The 22,206-nt window shown below is 43.8% G+C and overlaps 2 non-coding genes across 2 annotated transcripts; one reads left to right on the top strand and one right to left on the bottom strand.

The window, feature by feature from the left end:
* Positions 1 to 4,615: 4,615 nt before the first annotated feature.
* TRNAR-CCG (transfer RNA arginine (anticodon CCG)) lies at positions 4,616 to 4,688 on the bottom strand. Its single transcript has one exon. It is a non-coding gene; the product is annotated as a tRNA-Arg (tRNA).
* A 14,337-nt stretch (positions 4,689 to 19,025) lies between these two features.
* On the top strand, positions 19,026 to 19,097 carry TRNAA-AGC (transfer RNA alanine (anticodon AGC)). Its single transcript has one exon. It is a non-coding gene; the product is annotated as a tRNA-Ala (tRNA).
* The last annotated feature ends 3,109 nt before the right edge of the window (positions 19,098 to 22,206 follow it).

Genomic DNA, 22,206 nt, shown 5'->3' with positions numbered 1-22,206 from the left:
ATGTATGTGTAATTCCTGAGTTGATATGTAGGAGGGCATTGCTTCCTCCCACTGCTTTAGAATCATACAGTAATAGACTGGGGGGAACATAGGCCTGACCAAGTGGGACTATTGTTAAGTTATGCTCTTAAATAAAGAAAAAAAAGTAACATCAGTTCTTTTAGTACTTTGTTCTAACAATGTAATTATTGTGTTCTGTCTAAAACTGTGATACAGTGTTAAACTTCTCAAGGTTTCCTTTGTCTATGAGATACAGTCAAGTGTTGTTCCCTGTTTATTTGTGACATGGCCTATCTTCACTTACTGTGAAAACAAACTAACATATGCTTCTTCTTTTAAAAGGAAACTCTGAGATAAAAAATATGTTCTCTTCAAAAAAGGAATCAGCTTTTCATTAAAGGAAAACTATGGAGTAAAACGCTTGAGTTTTTTTTCTTTTTTTTTTTCCTCCCCTGAGATGGAGTCTCATTCTGTCACCCAGGCTGGAGTGCAATGGCAAGATCTCAGCTCACTGCAACCTCCCCCTCCCTGCCTCAGTCTCCCAAGTAGCTGGGACTACAGGCGCCCGCCACTACGCCTGGCTAATTTTTGTATTTTTTAGTGGAGACGAGGGTTTCACCGTGTTAGCCAGGATGGTCATGATCTCCTGACCTCCTGATCCATCCACCTCGGCCTCCCAGGGTGCTGGGATTACAGGCGTGAGCCACTATGCCTGGCCCAACTTGAGCCCCAAAATACTTTATTTGGGCACTGAATAAAATGTATCTGTGCTAATTCTTTATCTGTACTAATATGCAGTAGTCTTTAGCCAAGGCATTGCTACCTACTAGTATATATTTGGGGACATTTACGGTTCTCACAATGACTGGGGTATAGCACTTTCATTTTTATGGGAGGGGTTCAGACATTATAAACATTATAGTATATATTGTAGTATATAGTATAAATATAAGAGCTACAACCATTAGAAGAAAACTGTTAGAAGAAACAGAAATAAATCTTCGTGCAGCCAGGAACGGTGGCTCACACCTGCGATCCCAACACTTTGGGAGGCCGAGGCAGGCAGATCACAAGATCAGGAGATTGAGACCATCCTGGCTGACACGGTGAAACCCCGTCTCTACTTAAAAAACAAAAAATTAGCCGGGCGTGATGACGCGCGCCTGTAGTCCCAGCTACTCAGGAGGCTGAGGCAGGAGAAGTGCTTGAACCCAGGAGGTGGAGGTTGCAGTGAGCTGAGACTGTGCCACTGCACTCCAGCCTGGGCAACAGAACAAGATTCCGACTCAAAAAAAAAGAAACAAACAAAAAAACTTCATATCTTTGGATTTGACAATGGGTTATTTTATATGACACCAAAAGCCCAGGCAACCAAACAAAGAAATAGGCCAGGCACAGTGGCTCACACTCATCGTCTCAGTACTTTAGGCAGTGTGGTAGCACACACCGGTAGTCCCAGGATGAGGCAGGAGAATTGCTTGAACCTGGAGGCAGAGGTTGCAGTGAGCCTAGATCGTGCCACTGCATTCCAGCCTGGGCAACAGAGTGAGCTCCATCTCAAAGACAAACAAACAAATAGATGATAAATGGTATGTCATCAACATTAAAAACTTTTGTGCTATCTAAATAAGGACATTATTTAGACAGTGAAAAAAGAGCATATAGAATTGGTGAAAATATTTACAAATCACATATTTGATAAGGGTCTAACATCCAGATACACCCCCCCCAAAAAAAAGAAAAAACAAAACAAAACAAAAACCACAAACCAAACCTTAATACAACTCAAAAACAAAAAGACAACTCAATTAAAAATATGCACAAAGAAATCAAATAGACACCTCTCCAAAGAAAATATATAAATAGCCAATAAGCACATGGAAAGTACTCAGTGTCTTTATTCACTAGGGAAATGCAAATCCAAACCAAAATGGGGTACCATTTCAAACTTTCTTGGATGGCTAGAATCAGGAAAATGGCAAATGAAAAGTGTTGGTGAAGATGTGGATAAACTGGAACTTTCATGCCTTGTTGGTGAGAATGTAAAATGATAAAGCCACCGTGGAAACCAGTTTGGTGGTTCCTAACAAGCTAAACATGGATTTAGCCTATGCCTCAGCAATTCTAGTCCTAGGTGTAGAGACTCAAACAGATACTTGTAATCCAGTTTCATTGCAGCATTATTCAGAATAGCTAAAAGGGGAATCCAGCCATCGATAGATGAGCAGAGAAGCAAAATAAATAAAAATAAACAAAAACGCGTAAGCAGAATAGGCATCAAAATATAAAAAATAAAAAATAAAGCCAGGTGCAGTGGCTCACACCTATAATCCTAGCACTTTGGGAGGCTGAGGCAGGCGGATCACAAGGTCAAGAGATCGAGACCATCCTGGCCAAAATGGTGAAACCCTGCCTCTACTAAAAATACAAAAATTAGCTGGGTGTATTGGCAAGTGCCTGCAGTCCCAGCTACTCAGGAGGCTGAGGCAGGAGGATCACTTGAACTCAGGAGGCAGAGGTTGCAGCGAGCCCAGATCGTGTCCCTGCACTCCAGCCTGACGACAGAGTGAGATACCGTCAAAAATATATATATATATATATATGAGATATGCTGGTATATGCTGTGAGATGGATGAATCTTGAAAACATTTTGTTTAGTGATGAAATGGGCCAGATACAAAAAGACAAGTACTGTATAACTCCACTTATATGAAATATCTAGAATAGGCGATTTCAAAAAGACAGAAAAGGTGAGGGGCTGTGGCTCATGCCTGTAATCCAAGCACTTTGGGAGGTCAAGGCAGGAGGATTGCTTGAGACCAGGAGTTCAAAACCAGCTTGGGTAACATGGTGAGACCACGCTGCCCCCTACATCTCTACAAAAAAATTAAAAATTAGCCATGTGTTGTGACACATGACTAGTCTTAGTTACACGGGAGGCTGAGGCAGGAGGATCCTTTGAGCCCAGGGGTTTGAGACTGCGATGAGAATGAGACCCTGTTTCTTTAAAATACCAAAACAAGCGCCGGGCGCAGTGGCTCACGCCTGCAATCCCAGCACTTTGGGGGGCCGAGGCGGGTGGATCACGAGGTCAGGAGATGGGGACCTTCCTGGCTAACACAGTGAAACCCTGTCTCTACTAAAAATACAAAAAATTAGCTGGGCGTGGTGGCGCGCGCCTGTACTCCCAGCTACTCGGGAGACTGAGGCAGGAGAATCGCTTGAACCCAGGAGGCGGAGGTTGCAATGAGCCGAGATAGCCGAGATCGCGCCACCGCACTCCAGCCTGGCCACAGAGCAAGACTCTGTCTCAAAAAAAAAAAAAAAAAAGGTTAAAGTGACATTTTATGTTATATATATTTTACCACACTGCATCATGCCATTAAACAACAAAAAGTTGTTTTAAACGTTAAGACTTGTGCTCTAGAAATAACATATTTTGGTTAAGTTTCCAGCTTTACTCTTTATTAGTTGTGTTGGGCAATGTATTATACCCTTCTAGGTGTCAGTTTCTACATCTGTAAAATAAGACTATTAATACATTTCTCATAGTTGGAATAGTGCAGCCACAGTGTATGCATTCGGTAAATGTTAACTGGCGTTGGTGTTAAATCTGGGAATTGCATTGTTTCTTTTTAAAGAATTCTTTTTCAGTTACCACGTATTCTCACAGAAACAAATGTTCTTGAGAATCAGTTTTAGCTTCCTTTTCCTCAAGAAGCGACTGGAGCTCAGTTAAAAATGATGAAAACTTGCTTGATCCTGCGCTCACTGTGCTTTCTTTGTAGTAATGTTCAGGTCAATTTATGGCACTGGCCCGGTTGCAAAAATTGAACCTATCATGACTACCCTAATACAGGTTGCACTAGAGGACGGCTCAGTTTGGATTAAAGCTTTTGGTGGTTTCTGCCTTTAGGCTTAAGTGATGATGATTTGCCTGGTGATGACAGTTACCTTTTTTGGTAGCTAGTGAAAATCTGGAGAACACTAATTTTAAATCATGTTCAGAGTCTCAGAATTTCTATGAGAGAGCTTGTTCCCAGAAATTTAACTCACTTTATCTCTTTTTGTTGATTTTCTCTGTAGTGATTTACACTCCTTCCCCCGCCCGCCACCCACCCCCAGCTCCAAACACATACACACAAGCGTTCAGCAACCTGAATTTGGCAAATAGTGATTTCAGATTCTCAGCGAATTAACAAATGCTATTCCTTCTGCCTGAAAAATACTCATTTTCCAGCTAAATAGCATTTCTTCAGTACCTCCAGGAGGATGGATGCTTCCTAAAGAAGCCCCCATCCCTTATTTTTTATTTTATCCTCCTACTTACTTCTTTCACAGGAGTGGAAACCAGTTTTTTGTTTTTGTTTTTGTTTTCTTCCCAGCGTTTGCTTGATTTCAACTGTTAGGTCCAGTAGAAAGTAAGCTCTTTGAGGCCAAGTGCTACTTCTGCTTTGTTCTTTTATAAAAGCACTTGTCGCAGGGCAGGCACGCTGTACATACTCTTTAAATAAGACTTCTACCTTTAGTTGTTAATTGGCAGCCAGACCGGAGCAAGAAGAGGGAAAACGCTCTGAATCAATAAACATCTTTCAGACCAGCGAAAGAAAAACGACGACCACGAAGGGACTCGAACCCTCAATCTTCTGATCCGGAATCAGACGCCTTATCCATTAGGCCACGCGGCCAACCGCCGAAGACACTTACTTACATAAGGCACAAAGAGAATGTAACATGGTGGGGAAGGGGGCTTTTCAAGCGCTGACTTCAAAGATCCAGCTTAATAAAAAGTTCCTCGTTTGAAATTAAAATTCACTAACAGCTAAAAACTATTTACAACACCCTCTAAAACTTGCAAAAACGAATACATAGTTGTCAGAAACTGTGAGAGGACGAGCAGTTAGATGGGTCATCAATGTGAACCCTGTTGAAATCTTTAATGACTCCGAGATGTGGGATAGGGAGATTTTCAGTTCTGAACTGATGCTGCAACCCATAGGGGAAACAATCAAGAGGAGGTTGAGAGAGCGCACAGAAGGCACTTTCGGGAAGTGGGGGGTGTGAAAGGAATGATGGCGACGTTGGAGGCGGGGCAGTGATGGCCAGGAAGCTTCGAAGATGGTTCTGTTGGAAGTGCAGGGTTGGCGTAAGGCCGGAACAAACTAGGTTATTCAGTTCACATACACTGTTTATTTTAATGGAGCTTGGTGACTTCCATTCTTGACTTGAAGACTTCCCAAGTTTGATTTGGTCTTGACAAGAACGCGTCACCAACTCGCTGTGGATTAATCCACAGAGCAATAGCGTGTTTGGGGGAACCCCACAGTCACCAGAAGTGTGGATGGGATAGGAAAGATATGAAACGTCCAACCCTGAAGTAGAACTACAACACCAATCTGTCCAATACACAGTATAATTTTGGTTCCTTCAGAATGACATGTTATTCTAAGACAATGAAATCAAAGCAAAATTTCTCCCTTCCTGAACCCTACACTCGTTTCAACAAAGAGAATCTTTCCTATCAACTTCTATTTTTCCTAGTGTTTTCTTCTATAGTATTTTCTTTGGGGTGAAAACAAAGCTCAAATTATCGCCGAATATCCAGTCAAAATTTTTAGTGTCTACTTTGGGCTTTACTCAGGAACCCGGAGACACTGAGGAGGAAGACGCCACAGAGTGGCATGGAAAATGAACTAGCATGAGTACAAGATTTGGAATAATATCGTGTGCTTCTTGTTATTCCAATATAGGGTTACATAAACTGTTGCAGAGCACAAAAGCAACAAAAATGTTCCACTGCATTTTAGAAAGGTAGCTTAATCTCTACTGTAAAAACTGCAAAGATTGCCTAAAGATACGGCAATTATTATTATTATTTTGTTGTTGTTGTTTTTGAGACAGAGTCTTGCTCTGTCACCCAAGCCGGAGTGCAGTGGCGCGATCTCGGCTCACTGCAACCTCCTCCTCTCGGAAGCGATTCTCCTGCCTCAACCTCACGAGCGGCTGAGACTACAGGCGTGCGCCACCACACCCGGCTAATTTTTGTATTTTTAGTAAAGACGGGATTTCACTATGTTGGGCCAGGCTGGTATGGAACTCCTGACCTCAAGTGATCCGCCCGCCTCGGCCTCCCAAAGTGCTGGGATTACCGGTGTCAGCCACTGCGTCCAGCCTATTATTATTATTATTATTTTATTTTTTTTTTTTTTGAGACAGGGTCTCACTCCGTCACTCAGGCTGGAGTGCAGTGACATTATAACGGCTCACTGTAGCCTCGACCTCCCGGGCTCAAGGGATCCTCCCATCTCAGCCTCCTGAGTAGCTGGGACTACAGGTGCGCGCCACCACGCCCAGCTAATTTTTTTGTATTTGTAGAACCGGGGTCTCGCCATATTGCCCAAGCTGGTCTAGAACTCCTGGACTCAAGAGACCCACTCGTCTCTGCCTTCCAAAGTGCTAGGATTACAAGGGCCAGCCACCGCGCCCTGTCTATGCAGCAACCATTAACAAAATATAATATCGCCATGATGAACAAATAACGCCATGAAATGTAAAAACTGAAGAGGATTCTCCTTTCTAAAATAATTTTTAATAACATGGGAAGATGTTCTGAAAACAATGTTGAGAATAAAGCAAACAACAAAAACATATACAGTATGATCCCAATTCTGTAAGTCTGTATTTATATGTCAGAGTCTCCACTCAGATTCAGTCTTGAAGTTCTCAATCCCTTTAAATAACTGGAAAGGAACCTGTACAATACATATTCTAAGTGTGTGATGCAGTAAACATACATAGAACTCCAATAAGTGCAACTCTCCCTCCCCATTTTCAAAGTTTAGTGAACATTTTCAATTAAAGCCAAACATTTGAAGTTATATGCAATTATTGAAACTGGATATATTGAAAGTATTGAAACTGAAAAAAAATTAAGCTACTGGAAGGTATTTTCTCATCTTCATCATCAGCATTGGGACACTTACTGCTGAAAGAATATATATGACTCACCTTTTTAATGAATTGGAATCAGGTCACTTGGGGCTTAGGACATCCTCTGGAGCTGCCCAAGGACAGCTGTGGCTGATACCATGATTCACGGTCCTAATCCTTCCTCCAGAGAGGCCACAACAGAGCTAAAAGATTTAGATCCTGGATAGTCACAATATTAGGGTTTGAGATCTTTGTGAGCTAAAATACAATTTTCATCTTTCTCATAGGGCTTTAATTCTAAAATAAAAATAAGAACTGAGAGTTCATGGAGATTTTTTTTCCTCTCCTTTTTTTTTTTTTTTTTTTTTTTTTGAGACGGAGTCTCTCTCTGTCGCCCAGGCTGGAGTGCTGTGGCGCAATCTCGGCTCACTGCAAGCTCCGCCTCCCGGGTTCACGCCGTTCTCCTGCCTCAGCCTCCCGAGTAGCTGGGACTACAGGCGCCCGCCACTGCGCCCGGCTAATTTTTTCTATTTTTAGTAAAGACGGGGTTTCACCATGGTCTCGATCTCCTGACCTTGTGATCCGCCCGCCTCGGCCTCCCAAAGTGCTGGGATTACAGGCGTGAGCCACCGCGCCCGGCTTTCCTCTCCTTTTAAATCTCACCTTGCTAACCTGAAAATGTTAAGCCTCCTAACCTGCATCCCACTCTATTTCTGCTCTTCTTTACCTAGTTATCATTCAGAACTACTCTGTACAGTTTCTTCTGCTCAGAGAAGGGCAATTTCTGACTGGCTCCATTTTCCTTCTTTTATTTCTGCCCCCTTTATTGTCTCAACTTTGGCTCCATCCCCACTTTCTTTTCCACTTGTACTTTGCATCCTGTGTCTTCTGAAAATATATCCAGAAATATGTGCTTAGCTTCCTTTCTTGCATTTTGTTCCCTTTTATTCTCCTTTTCTCATTTTCACTGTCCCTAGATAATAATAGGTCTGTCTTTAAAGGGAGAAAAGGGGAAAATAATGAAATTTCAGAAGATTTGTGTGTGTGTGAGCAAATGTTAGGGTTTTGCATTTTTATATTCACATTTTCCTCTCACGTGGTTTACATCAATTTACAATAATCTACATAAGTTGAAACAGAACATAGACAAAAAAATACATCCTTACCAACTTATTTTTTTGTTTTTTTCAGACAGAGTCTCGCTCTGTCGCCCAGGCTGGAGTGCAATGGCTGATCCACAGATCATGTTTATCAGACATTTCCATGAAGTTGCCCTTAAGTATTTTAAATTCTTGTCCAAAACCAAACAGCTTCATCCCCTTCTGGATACCATCCTACTTCCACAAATAAAAACAAACAAACAAGCATAATTCCTGCTTCTCCTCTATCTAATAGTTTGGTGAAAGGCAACATTCACATCTCTTCCACTACCTGTGTGTGTGTGTGTGTTTCCTGACGACATGTTCCATCTTTGTCGCTTTTAAAATCCATAAAGTCTCTGAATCCTGCAGCATCCACCTTCTTTTTCCAGTTCAAATAGGTTCCTTCTTTGTTTTTTATCACTTAAGTCTCTGCTAGTTTAGACCTTAAGCATTGTTCCCACGACCGATTGTAGGAGACACACATTATGCCCTCCTTAGAGTAGGACAGAGAACAAGGTCAATGATTAACAAAATATTGAATCATTAGCTCTCCAATTATACGACAACTCTAGCTCTTTTATGGTTCTGCCCTTGAGACTTATTTTTTTTTTTTAAGACGGAATTTCGCTCTTTGGAGTCTAGCTCTTGTCGCTAAGGCTGGAGTGCAATGGTGCAATCTCGGCTCACTGCGACCTCCGCTTCCCAGGTTCAAGTGACTCTCCTGCCTTGGCCTCCCTAGTAGCTGGGATTACAGGCGCCTGCCACACCACACCAGGCTAATTTTTGTATTTTTAGTAGAGACAGGGTTTCACCATGTTGGCTAGGCTGGTCTCCAACTCCTGACCTCAAGAGATCCACCCGCCTCGGTCTCCCAAAGTGCTGGGATTACAGGTGTGAGCCACCGCGCCCGGCCAAGACTTCTTTTATGCAATAGCAGTATGACAGTAGCAGAAGAGCCAGCTGCATATGCTATAAAGAGCATGCCCAGGAAAAAGCTGGATTTTGATAGCTTTCTACCTGGAGGAGAAAGATGCAATTTGGGTGCACAGGGATCAGAACTTGAACTTCAGATCTTGGTAGAGGCCACGTAGATTCCTAAACTCAGAAACTTTGTTGTTGTTGTTTTTTTGAGAATCTTGTAAAGTGTACACATTTGACTGTGGTCTGTCTTATTATTTTGTTGTTTTGGATTCTCAACTAGATATGCTAAAAATAAGCAGGCAAAAAAAGCAAGCAAGCAAGCAAACATGCTACATTGGTGTTTCCTTCTGCAACCGGAGCTGCCCAGCCCTAAGCAGGCTTGCCTCTTGTGAGAGCATTTACCACTGCTCCCTGACAACCAGATGGGTTGGCTTCCCTGTGACAGTTTCAAAGAGCAGGTGTATGTGACTAACGAACTTCAAACATACAGTTTAGGAGATGCACCTGAGAAAATGCTGAGCCCATCCAGAGACTCAGTGAGTCACAAAAGTCTCAGGCAAGACAAGCCAGGTCTCTTGTAAGAGGTTCTGGAATTTGGTCCACGGATCACCATCAGTATAATCTGGAAACCTGTTAGAACTGCAAATTCTTGGGCCCTACCCCAAGCCCACTAAATCAGAAATTCCAATGGATGTTCCCAATATACGTTTCAACAAGCCATCCAGATGATTCTGATGCACCTATGCTTTGTGAACAACTGAACTCGAAGGATTGACACCTTCTGTTGCCTCACTTTAGAATAAGGGGCATTCATTCTTCTGTAGTACCTGGAGGAAGCACAGATGCACTGGGGGCCTGGGACACATCCAGATCTGAGCATCCAAATCCTGAGCATCCTTGAGTCTCCACTCCCCAGCACACTGCCTCTCACCTCTTCTTCCGTCTGCTGCTCATGGGTTTCCTCTTTTCCTTTCTGTAGTGTGATGAGTCCCCCACCAGATTATGTAAGGACGTATGTCCACTGCCTGAATCCTGAGAGCCAGGTGGTGAGCCAAGGCCATGGTGCCCAGCCAAGGAGTAGGTGTCCCTGAGAACCCAAACATCCAGGAGAGTATCTAGGAACCTACTAAGAAAAACAGTCTCATCACTCAAACACAGTAGACAAATAGCCTGAAAATAAGTTTGAAAGCAGTTTAGAGGCTGGGTGCAGTGTCATGCGCCTGTAATCCCAGCACTCTGGGAGGCCGAGGTGGGTGGATTGCTTGAGCCCAGGAGTTCGAGACCAGCCTGGCCAACATAGTGAAACCCAGTCTCTACTAAAAATACAAATATTACCAGGGCAGGGTGGTGGGTGCCAGTAATCCCAGCTACTCAGGAGGCTGAGGCAGAAGAATCACTTGAACCCAGGAGGCGGAGGCTGCAGTGAGCCGAGATGACAGCACTATACTGGGAGCCTGGGAGAAGGAGTGAGACTTCATTTAAAAAAAAAAAAAAAAGGCTGGGCGCGGTGGCTCAAGCCTGTAATCCCAGCACTTTGGGAGGCCGAGACGGGCAGATCACGAGGTCAGGAAATCGAGACCATCTTGGCTAACACGGTGAAACCCCGTCTCTACTAAAATAAAAGTACAAAAAACTAGCCAGGCGAGGTGGCAGGCGCCTGTAGTCCCAGCTACTAGGGAAGCTGAGGCAGGAGAATGGCGCGAACCCGGGAGGCGGAGCTTGCAGTGAGCTGAGATCCGGCCACTGCACTCCAGCCTGGGTGACAGAGCGAGACTCCGTCTCAAAAAAAAAAAAAAAAAAAAAAAAAAAAAAAAAAAAAAGTCGTTTAGAGATAGGAGGCTGTATGGATCTCTAGAGCTGTCCTGCTACATCCAGGAGTGCCCTGTGTGTAAGTCCTAATAAACTCATCTACTTGTCCAAGTCATTCTTTGGTCTCTCGGCTCCTTCCCAATTTAGGGGGACGTTACAGTCCCAACTTTTCTCGTAACAATTGGCCTCACAAACAGGAGCTGAGAGACCAAAGGATGAGTCAGGAAACGGCATCTGCAGGGGGAATCCTGGGGTGGTCAGCAGCATGCAGGTGGGGTGGAATTGCTCCAGGCTCAACCTTTGTGGACTGCTGCGCAAGTATAGGGATACTCAGAAAATGTGGCAGGGACTAAGTGCATATTGCAAGAGGCTAAGATATTAAAGTAGGATAAGGATAGCAAATGTGCTATTGTTGCAAAAAGGCTGGCCCCTGAGAAAGCGTTAGAGCAGAAAAGGGAGAAAGGGTAGAAACGCCTGCAGAAATTCAAAGGAATGCCAGCTTTTTTCGGACTCCAGCTGGTTACATAATATTGTGGTCCTTTCTTGTGCACATTTTTAAACTGATGGGAAAATTACAACAAAAAAATTCAGATCTCAAATGGTTAAGCTGCAACGATAGAGTTAAGAAGAGTCTCCTAAAACTATTTCTCTATTTTTTGTTTCTGCCTATTTTGAATATGCTATTTATTTATTTAGAGACAGATTCTCACTCACTCAGGCTGGAGTGCAGTGATCTCAGCTCACTGCAGCTTCTGCCTCCTGAGTTCAAGCTATTCTCCTGCCTCAGCCTCCCAAGTAGCTGGGATTACAGGCACCCGCCACCATGCCCAGCTAAGTTTTGTATTTTTAGTAGAGATGGGGTTTCACCATATTGGCCAGGCTGGTCTCAAACTCCTGACCTTGTGATCCGCCCAGCTCGGCCTCCCAAAGTGCTGGGATTACACGTGTGAGACACTGCGCCCTGCCTCAAATGTTGGGAGAAAAGCTGAGGGTTGGGAGATAAGCTGAGGCAGGGCTTGCCTGTCTGCTAGACTTGCTGGTTCCTTGCTTGTAGCACTCCCATTGTCTCAAGTAGCCATATGTTTCTCATTCACTTGATACACCATTTCCTTTCAACCCCCACATCCTCACCACCTGTTTCTTTGTTTGAGCACCAACAAATAGAGTGGGCTCCCATAGCTCAGGTCTTTGGCAGCCTCCACACTCCACAGCATCCACCCTCGCGATGGCCCCCAGTCTCACTTTCTCTCTCAAACTGTTTTTTTCTCATTCCTTTGACTCTGGGGGACTTTGTTGCCCCCACGACCTGGTGTTGGGTGTGATCACCCCAACATTAGAATATGCCATTATTAAGCTACTGGTGTTGAAATAAAACTCACTAATTGAAAGCCACTTGGAAATTTTACTTTTCTCTACAGTGTAGCCAGTTCTTACTAAAATGTAAACAATGAAACTCATTTGAAGCATAGAAAAACCGGGATGGGATAAATGAGGATTTTAAAAATCAAACTGCTATAGAAACTAGTTTACCCAAAATTTTGTTCCACAGTCTTTATTGGATTACTTATCAGTGCAAACAAAGTTTAGTCATGTGAACAGGTCTCAATTTTGTGAAAAATAATTTGGATCCAGCTTTTTTTTGTTTTTTTGAGACGGAGTTTCACTCTTGTTGCCCAATCTGGAGTGCAATTGTAAGATCTCGGCTCACTGCAACCTCCTCTCCCAAGTTCAAGTGATTCTCCTATCTGAGCCTCCTGAGAAGCTGGGATTACAGGAGTGCGTCACCACTCCCAGCTAATTTTTTGTATTTTTAGTAGAAAGGGGGTTTCACCACGTTAGCCAGGCTGGTCTCCAACTCCTCACCTCAGGTGATCCTCCCGCCTCGGCCTCCCAAAGTGCTAGGATTACAGGTTTGAGCCACTGTACCCAGGCTGATCCAGCTATGTTTTGTAAAATAGTAAATTTATGATGTTGTCTCATGGCTAGGGTTCCAAGTAAAAGCTGTTGGATATTGGTTTGTGTGTATATATACATGCTTAAATGTGTTTATGTGTATGTTTGTATATTATGTGTTATGCCTAGCATACTACCAAATGGCTTATACATAAATGAGTACTCATAAATTAAGTCCAAATGCTTTTCAAGTTCATGTGAATTTAGTAAAATTTAATAAATAATCTGGCTTTAAAATTATTGGTAAAATAAAAATAGAAATGTCTTCAGAATTTTCAGCATATGTTTTTGTCTCAGTTTACCAATTAGTTTTACATTTGCCTCTGCTAGATATTTTAACGTGTCAGGGTTTGACATAAAGGCCATAAGTCTGTAAACCCAGCCAAAAACAGAATGATCTTTATGTGAGTTTTTGATAAGTATGACTAATTTAATATTGTTAGCTCAGTGAAAACAGCTAAACTTCCTGAGTTATTGGCAAAAATGCCCATGTGTTTAAAGTTCTTGCCTAGGTGAACACCTGACATTCACAGTTTAACAGAAAAATAATTCAGAATGATGAGTAATTTTGTTTAATGTCTTCGTTCCCATGAGTAATCTAGGTAAACTGCTAAAAATGAATAAATTTAGTAAATGTAAGAGATAAATGCTTACAGGTGAACTTTTTGTGTAGTTTAAAAGCTTAAAATTGTTTTAAGTACTTGTTGAATGTCTGGGTCATTTCCAATTTTAAAAAATGGCATTTATAATATAGGGCATTCGTCACACTTCTGAGCCTCTTAGTGGGAAATGAAATCTATGATATGGGGGAAGCATTGGCAGACTTCAGTGAGCTGGATAAAAATAAAGACCAGGTCCAGAGAGTAATCAAAAAGCAAAAAGGGGACGAGCCAAATGGGCACCTGTATACTTGCAGGTAATAAACATGAAACCATACTGCCTGCTCTTGGGGTGACTCTCTGAAATCACCCAAACAATCCAGAAACTACATAAGGTACAAATAGACTGGCCCAGAGCCCCTACAGCAGCCCTGTGTGGCCTGTGAAGAAGCCAGGTGATGCCGGGAAGAGGATGGTGGATTACCGCTAGCTGAACAAAGTGGTACTCCCTGTACACGCAACTGTATCCAATATTTCTCAACTGCTAAAGCAAGCAGTACCGAAGCTGGGAAGTATCCATGCTGTGACTGACTTCATTAATACCTTTTCCAATATTCCTTTAGCTGAAAATTCACAAGACCAGTTCCACTTAGGAGGGCCAAGAATGGACTTTCCAGGTGCGGCCACAAGGGCACCTGCAAAGCCCCACCATCTGTCACAGTATGATTGCACAGGAGCTGTCGATAATCTTTTTGCCTGCCTTGGTCTCCCTGTTTCACTATATTAATGATAACATGCTAACCTCAGAGTCTCCTACAGATTTGGAGACTACCCTAGAAACTGTTCTGGACAGCCTGAAGGAGGGATAGGAAGTCAACCCCAAAAAGATACAGGGGCTTGGCATGGTTGTCAAATTCCTGAGAGTTACCTGGTTGGGTAAGATGTGAAACATACCCAAAGCTGTCATTGATAAGACAGCGCAGTAGCCTGCTCTCCAGACAGTAGAGCAACTCCAGGTTTTCCTAGGTTTACTGGCTACTGGAGGATATTCATTCCTCATCTGTCACAAATATTCCACCCATTATATACCCTAATAAAGACAGGTAAAAAATGAGATGACATAAATAGAGCAAGAAGCATTCGACAAAACAAAAATATTGGTGAAACAAGCCCAAGCACTAGAGACTCTATTGCTGTATTAGTAATCACCAGAGATGTCACAGGGATGAATTTAGGTTTGGGGCAAAAGAACCAATGGGAATGGTACCTATAAGGTTTTGGTCTCAGATATGGGAGGGAGCCAACATGGCAGTGGAGCCACCTATCAGGCCAACCACCATATATAAGGGTACCCCGCCAATATCTTCTAGGCCCTGGTACATTGATGGGTCTAGCAAAGATATCCAACACTGGCCATCCAACGAAAATATAGACTGGGCCGGGCGCAGTGGCTCATGCCTGTAATCCCAGCACTTTGGGAGGCCGAGACGGGCAGATCACTTGAGGTTTGAGAGCAGTCTGGCCAACGTGGTGAAACCCCATCATTACTAAAAATACGAAAATTAGCCGGGCGTGGTGGTGCACACCTGTAGTCCCAGCTACTTGGGAGGCTGAGGTGGGAGAATTGCTTCAACCCGGGAGGCAGAGGTTGCAGTGAACTGAGATCGCACCATTACATTCCAGCCTGGGCGACAGAGCGAGACTCTGTCTCAGAAAAAAAAAAAAAAAAAAGAAGAAGAAAACATAGAGTGGAAGTTCCACTTACCACCACAATCCAACAGAGGCAGGACTTACAGAAAGAATGGCCTGTTAAAGACCCAGATGTGTGCACTGTTTCAGGATGGCTCTTTAAGTTCCTGGACTAAGAATCTCCCTAAAGCCATACAAACTTTAAATGAGTCACCCACTAGCACACATGACATCACTCCTCATAAATGGTTGGCAAGGCCTGCAAGACATGTCCCACAAACTCTCAGGGTTACCTCAAAGACACTGCGCCATGCTCCTGAGGCAGATGGTGAAACAGGTTCCTGAGAACACCTGTGGATCTGCCAGGCAGTGATGGCTACAGGGACCTAAAGCTGAGCTGGAATGTGCCTCCATACTGGATTAATTTTATAGTGCTGGAGGGTGCCGTGATAACTGCCATAGAGGCAGTGGTCCCAGTGATAGAGTTCCGAGAGACTTACTTTATCAACATATGGCAGCACCCATACCTGCTGGAGTAATTATAGTATGGATAGCATGGGCAAGACTGGAAACTTATCAATTGGCTATTATGGCTGCTCCTAGGAAAAGAAGCCATGTGTGGTTTCGTAATCCGGGCCTGAAGCCCACAGCGGCATCCCTAATAGTGCCAATGGGAGAAAACACAATGATAATAGTGTTGCCAGGAGTGAATACGCCCGTGAGGGTTCCTACTAACCACCTGTGTTTATGCCCATAGGTTGTTTCTGCTACTCATGGCAGCTGGTAATGTCTTTCTAGACTGAGCTGCAACTTCCGAAGCAGTCAACAACCAGTCAGATACCTCTCCCTATCAAATAATAGTGATATGCCTTAAAATAGTCTGCCTTTCTCCCGACAGAACTGGAGTGACTTGTACAATAGCACTGATAATGCAACGTGGGCTCACTAGGGATTGCCTCCACTTAGAGGCTCAATCGCCAACGTGACAAAGACCCAAAATGTGCCTTTCTAGGTGCTACCTGTTCCACCTATTTCCCTAATTTAGAGAATAATGTCACAGATACTTTAAACCATTTGTCAGCTCAGATCCATGATATATCCTAATTAGGTTTCTTTTAATGATTCTCAAATTGGTTACACAGTTTCCCTAGTTATGGGAATTATGTTTTGCTAATAGACATTATAATTGTAGTTAGCTTCTGCTTTTTGTGCTGCTACGTATACTGTAGATGTGGCCTGTATGCACAAGCCACGGCTATACGTACGTTATAGACCTGTATGGTTCTTTCCTTGCACCCTGCACAGGGAGTCTCGCACAAGATTGGCAGAAAGAATGTAAGAGCTGGGGGCAGGGTGGATTGTAGTGTGACAGATCACCTACCATGTTACTTAAGAGTGTATGTCTACTCCCTGAACCCTGAAGGCCCGGTGATGAGCCAAGGCCACGATGCCCAGCAGAGGAGCAGGTGTCCTTGAGAACAAACATCCCAGAGAGTATCTGAGAACCTCCCAAGGAAAAAAGTCTCATTGCTCAACCACAGTAGGCAAAAAGCCAGAAAATTAACTGAAAAACAGGTTAAAGACAGGAGGCAGCATGGATCTCTACAGCTGTCCTGCTGCCCCCAGGAGTACCCTGTATCTAAGTCCTACTAAACTCACCTGCTTATTAAGCTGGACTGTCTTTGGTCTTCCGGGACCTAGGGGGGAAACGTTACAGTCCCAAGTTTTTCTTGTAATACTTTCCAGTCTTTCTCCTCCCCTTGCTAACTTTCCCCAGATCCTAGTTTCAGTTTCTGTTGTTGTGGCTAGATTTTCAGGCCCAGTGGTTTTCAAACTTGCCTGAGTATCAAATTCAACTGGGAAATATGAAATAACACTAGAGTCCACAGATGTGAAGACGATCTGGCTGCGACATCTGTGACCCCATAATGATTCCTGGGCCCTTTTCTGGAGACTCTGAAAGCACTCAGCATCTCAGTCTCTGGGGTAAGGCCTGGGGATACTTGTTTTTATTAACTCTCCTGGGTAAATTTTCACCTTTGGGGACTCCTGCAGTGTTGTCCCAAAAGCACTCATAGGAAGGTCTAGGGCAGAAAAACATGAGCCAGCCCTATGTGTATGAGCCAGCCCTACGATGAAATGGCTACCTGTCCACGGTGGGTTCCCTCCTGAGGAGTGGAATTAGGCTTCAGCCACCCAGGACCTTGAACTGGTGTAAGCAGGTTGAAAAATACATGAATGAATACAAGTTACTGTAAAATCAAAATTCAGGAAGCATACCATAATCCTACAAATGCATTATAGTAAACGATATGGTGCTAAAGCAATCAGCCAGCCGCCATATTCTTGTTTTTGAACTGTGTGTTGGTAGGAATTGCCCCCTACAACTGATGTTTTGCAAACATTTATTCCTTGATCTAACCCACCACCTCTAGAACTGCAGTCACTGATTCACCAAAAATAGGTCAATAATTATTTGTTTTTATTAATCTTAACTTTATGTGTAGCTCACATTTTTTTCAATCAATTAGTCTAGTCTATGGTAAAATTGGTTTTGTTTTGCTTAAAGTCATAGTTTCCAAGAACCAGCTGACAATAAGTGAGGACTTTCTATATTTTTACGCTTAGGTTTGATGAAGAAGTGGGTAGTCCCATAGAAGTATAATTGGACAAAAGGGGGTATGATCTAATGGTTATAAACTGGGATGAACATAGCAAAGCCTGTTTATTCAGATTCCCCTTGGCATCTCTGTGTCTTCATTTTTTTCCTCCAGGTACATTTCCTCCCCTCTGAAATGACAGTCTTATCACCTATTTTAATGAGAAGCTCAGCTAGCTTTCATGGCCCGCTTCACGGCCCGCCCAGAGAAAGACGTTTCTGCTTCTGTTGTTTTCTCAAATGCCGAGGTGCCGTGTTTTGGCAGTAGTGTGACCTGAACCCAGTCAAAAGACTTAGTCTAAGTCTCTTTAATCTCTGGGTCATAGGGTCGCCTGTGGCCCATGCATTGTACGTATACAGTATGCCGTTTCCCCGGTCTGTCCACCTCTAGGCGCACAGTCCAGCTGGCTCTGACTGGTCGGGAGGGCCAGCCCTGGACCTGGGGAGGTACTATAGGCTAGATGTTGTTTTCAGGTTTCCAAGGAGAAACAGGTCCCTTAAAGGTGACAGCGAATCAGAAGAAAACAGACAGAAAGGGATTTAGGATTTGCTCCAGAAGCTCATTTCTGGATTGACTGTCGTACCAAGTTTGGCAAACGGCAGAAAGCGCCTGCCGGTGTGGCAAAGAGTGGAGAGGTCAGTTGTGCCAAGGAGTGGAGAAGTCTAAGAACTCTCCAGGAGCACGAAGCGTTTAGGCAGTCATAAATCGCCTTGCTTCTGCATACTTTTTATTCCGTGGAAGATTCCCCCCGCGAGGTGGCGCCATAAACGCAGGTGCGTCCTTCTTGCTCCTTTCTCTTCCCAGTACGCATCTCCGCGACTCACCACCCGAGCCTCAGAGCCCGCGAAACTCAGCGTGCGCAGGTTCTCCACCCCGAGGCTGTGCGCGGGAACCTGCAGGGGCAGTAACTGCGACCGGCCCAAGCCGATCTGCAATTCGCCTCCTGTCTTCTCTCCCACTTGGACCTAAATTCCCACGGCGGAGTTTAGGGCTTTCTTTTTATCTTCCTGCATTGTGCTCGCAGTTTCCTGGCAACTTTTCAAGGCAGAGATCCCTCCATCACAGACCTTTCTCTGGGGGCAGCCAGGCAGGACGGCTCCCTTATAAACCCCGACAGGTGGCTGTCGAGCTGGCGTCCGAGAGGGTGATCTGCAGTGAGAGATCCCAGGCCCAGCACGGGACTTTCGATATAATATTCAGTTTTCCTTCTCTCAGGTAGCCAGGAAACAATACGTAGTAAAGCGAATAAGAAGTAAAGCTTCTTAGCCCGCCCGAAAATAGGAACAGGTCATAGAAATATTTTGGCAGAGGACAAACGTCAGGGGGGTGTAGCTCAGTGGTAGAGCGCGTGCTTAGCATGCACGAGGCCCCGGGTTCAATCCCCGGCACCTCCAGAATTTTTTTCTTTTTCTTTTTCTTTTTCCCTCTCCTGGTTGTGTCATTGTTTGCAAAACCAAGTCTGTCATGTCTATGACTCGCCTCAATTTTGTTTTGTTTTTTGTTTTGTGGCACTTCCATTCTCTATCAATTCTTCGAATTCACATGGAAAGGAAGGAAAACAAACTCTATTTTGCTTTTAATATTGATTCATTTCTGCTCTAAGGCTTTGACACCATCCTGGGTGGCTGTGTCAGGAGACGAAAGACAAAATGAAAGAGGCTGGGGAAGCACAGACTGGCTCAGAATTCCAAAACCCGAAAAACAAACAAGGCACCAAATTAACAAGCCCAATCACATTGGTTACAATTCCCAGAATTCTAGAAGAGCAAGCAAGAAAGAAAAAGACAGAAAAGAAACCACAGATAATTTTCTTCAGATCTCTTCTTTTTTGAGCTGTTCCTTGGTCAAGGGACAGACCCAGAGAATAAGAAAACTGTCCCACGGATTTCCCCACCACTCTTCCTATTGCAATCTCTTCTGTTTTTCTTTTCCCCCATCAGTCTCTTGTTCCTCCGATTTTAGACTTTGTATGCCTTTTATGCCTTTTTTTTTTTTTTGGAAACAGGGTCTCACCCTGTCGCCCAGGCTGGAGTGCAGAGTGCAATGGCGCAATCTCGGTACACGTGCAATCTCTGCCTCCCAGGTGCAAGCGATTCTCCTGCCTTAGCCTCCCGAGTAGCTGGGATTACAGGTGTGCGCCACCCTGTCTGGCTAATTTTTTTTTTTTTTTCAGTGGAGACGGGGCTTCCACCATATTGGCCAGGCTGGTCTCGAACTCCTGACTTCAAGTGATCCACCCGCCTCGGCCTCCCAAAGTGCTGGGATTACAGGCGTGAGCCACCACGCCCGACCTACTTTGTATGCATTTCATTGACTCATTGTTATTGTTTCTGACTTTTTTAGGGTAACATTTATTAGAGCATAATGTAAGCTTTGGATCCAAATAGAAATTATTTATTGTGTTAAATAAATTGAAGCCTTCGTGTCCGGTTGACTTGAAGCAGCACTTAGCTAGCTTTAAAAGATGAGATGAGGAAGGGAATCAGAAAATATACACATCCCCACTCCCTTCTCTTCCCGATTCTAACTGCAGCTCACATTTTGAAGGGCCTCACACATGCATGTGTGACCATCTCAACATATTAGCTGTGGCATTATCTGTTAGGAGTCTGCAGCAACTTTAATTCTTGCCTTCTCAGGAGGAGGAAAGAATTCGATTGAGGGGCATAAGGCCGAAGGAAAGACCAAGGCAAGTCTTAGAGCAGGGGTGAAAGTTTATTAAAAAGATTTAGAGGCTGGGTGCGGTGGCTCACGCCTGTAATCCCAGCACTTTGGGAGGCCGAGGCAGGCGGATCACGAGATCAGGAGATCGAGACCATCCTGGCTAACACGGTGAAATCCCGTCTCTACTAAAAATACACACAAAAAAATTAGCCTGGCGTGGCGGCGGGTGCCTGTAGTCCCAGCTACTTGGGAGGCTGAAGCAGGAGAATGGCGTGAACCCGGGAGGAGGAGCTTGCAGTGAGCAGAGATCGCGCCACTGCACTCCAGCAGCCTGGGCGACAGAGCGAGACTCCGTCTCAAAAAAAAAAAAAGATCATGCCATTCCAGCTGGGCGCCTTGGCTGTAATCGGCCCTCCTGCGCAGGAAACACTTTATAGATTTCTATAGCAGTGCTATATAGTAACTTTTTTACGGCGAGTTTTGTAGCATAGATCATATTATCTTAGGACTGATGGTAAAATTTTAGTCTAAGGAAAGCTCTGAAAATTTGAAAATGTGTAACCACCCAATGGGTTCAGCTTGCCCACTGCCTAGACAGAACCATTTACCAAGACAGGGGCATGCAGAGCTGGCTGCGCGGGAGACTCGTTTTATTATTATTCAAATCAGTCTCCCCAAATGGATCGGAGTTTTTAAAGATAATTTGGTGGGTAGGGGACCAGTGATTGGGAAAGTTGATTGGTCGGGTTGGAGATGAATCAGAGGGAGTCGAAGTTGTCCTCTTGTGTTGACTCAATTCCTGGATGGGGGCCACAAGACCAGATGAGGCAGTTTATCATTATGGGTGGTGCCTGCTGATCCATAGAGTACAGGGTCTGCAAAATATCTCAAGCACTGATCTTAGATTTTACAATAGTGTCGTTATCCCAGGAGCAATTTGGGGAGGTTTAGAATCTTGCCGCCTCCAGCTGCATAACTCCTAAACCATACTTTCTAATCTTGTGGCTAATTTGTTAGTCCTGCAAAAGCCGTCTAGTCCCCAGGCAGGAAGCGGGTGTGTTTTGGAAACGGCTGCTATTGTCTTTGTTTCAAAGCTGAACTAAGTTAAACTAAGTTCCTCGCAGTTAGGCCAGTCTATGACTAGGAATGAACAAGGACAGCTTGGAGGTTAGAAAAGAGATGGAATTGGTTAGGTCAGATCTCTTTCACTGTCTCAGTTGTAATTTTACAACGGTGTTTTCAAATGTTGATTTAAAGAAGCCCATAAATTTGTGCTGCTTTCTCAGATTTTGAGAATAAGAACAAAAAATGTGTGTTTTAATGGGAGAATCTTAAGAATTTCCCTACTGAAGTGGATTTCTCTGTCCATTAACAGTGCTAAATGTTTTGTATTTCCCAGGTGGAATAACAAAATCTGCAAGCTTTGAATGATACTTGTTACTATGTTTTGGTAACAGAGCTATTGTACTATTCCTATTTCAACGCTCAGTAGTCACACGTGGCATGTCATACCTACCAATTGGACAGCACAGATATAGAACTTTTTCATCATTGTAGAAAGCCCTATTTGACAACAATAATTTAAAGTATTAATCTTTTAGAAGAGAAAGCTTCAGTCCAACCCACAATTACACAATTTTACTTTTGAAAATATTGTTGAAACACATTCAGTTTTTAAAAATTTTGGATAACTGAATAAAATCCATTTGTAAATGCCCAAACGGTACTGGAGATGAAAAACTGAAGCCTTGCTTCAGTTTTTTGGAGGGTTACGATCAACACAGAGAAGAAAAGATTCAGCCACCCATAGAGCTTCTTGAGGAAAATTTTCTAACAATA

The sequence above is a fragment of the Chlorocebus sabaeus genome, chromosome 17, assembly GCF_047675955.1.
Source record: "Chlorocebus sabaeus isolate Y175 chromosome 17, mChlSab1.0.hap1, whole genome shotgun sequence".
Classification (NCBI taxonomy): domain Eukaryota; kingdom Metazoa; phylum Chordata; class Mammalia; order Primates; family Cercopithecidae; genus Chlorocebus; species Chlorocebus sabaeus.
Note: the sequence above shows the minus strand (reverse complement) of the source record. Positions and strands in the feature narration are given on the sequence as shown.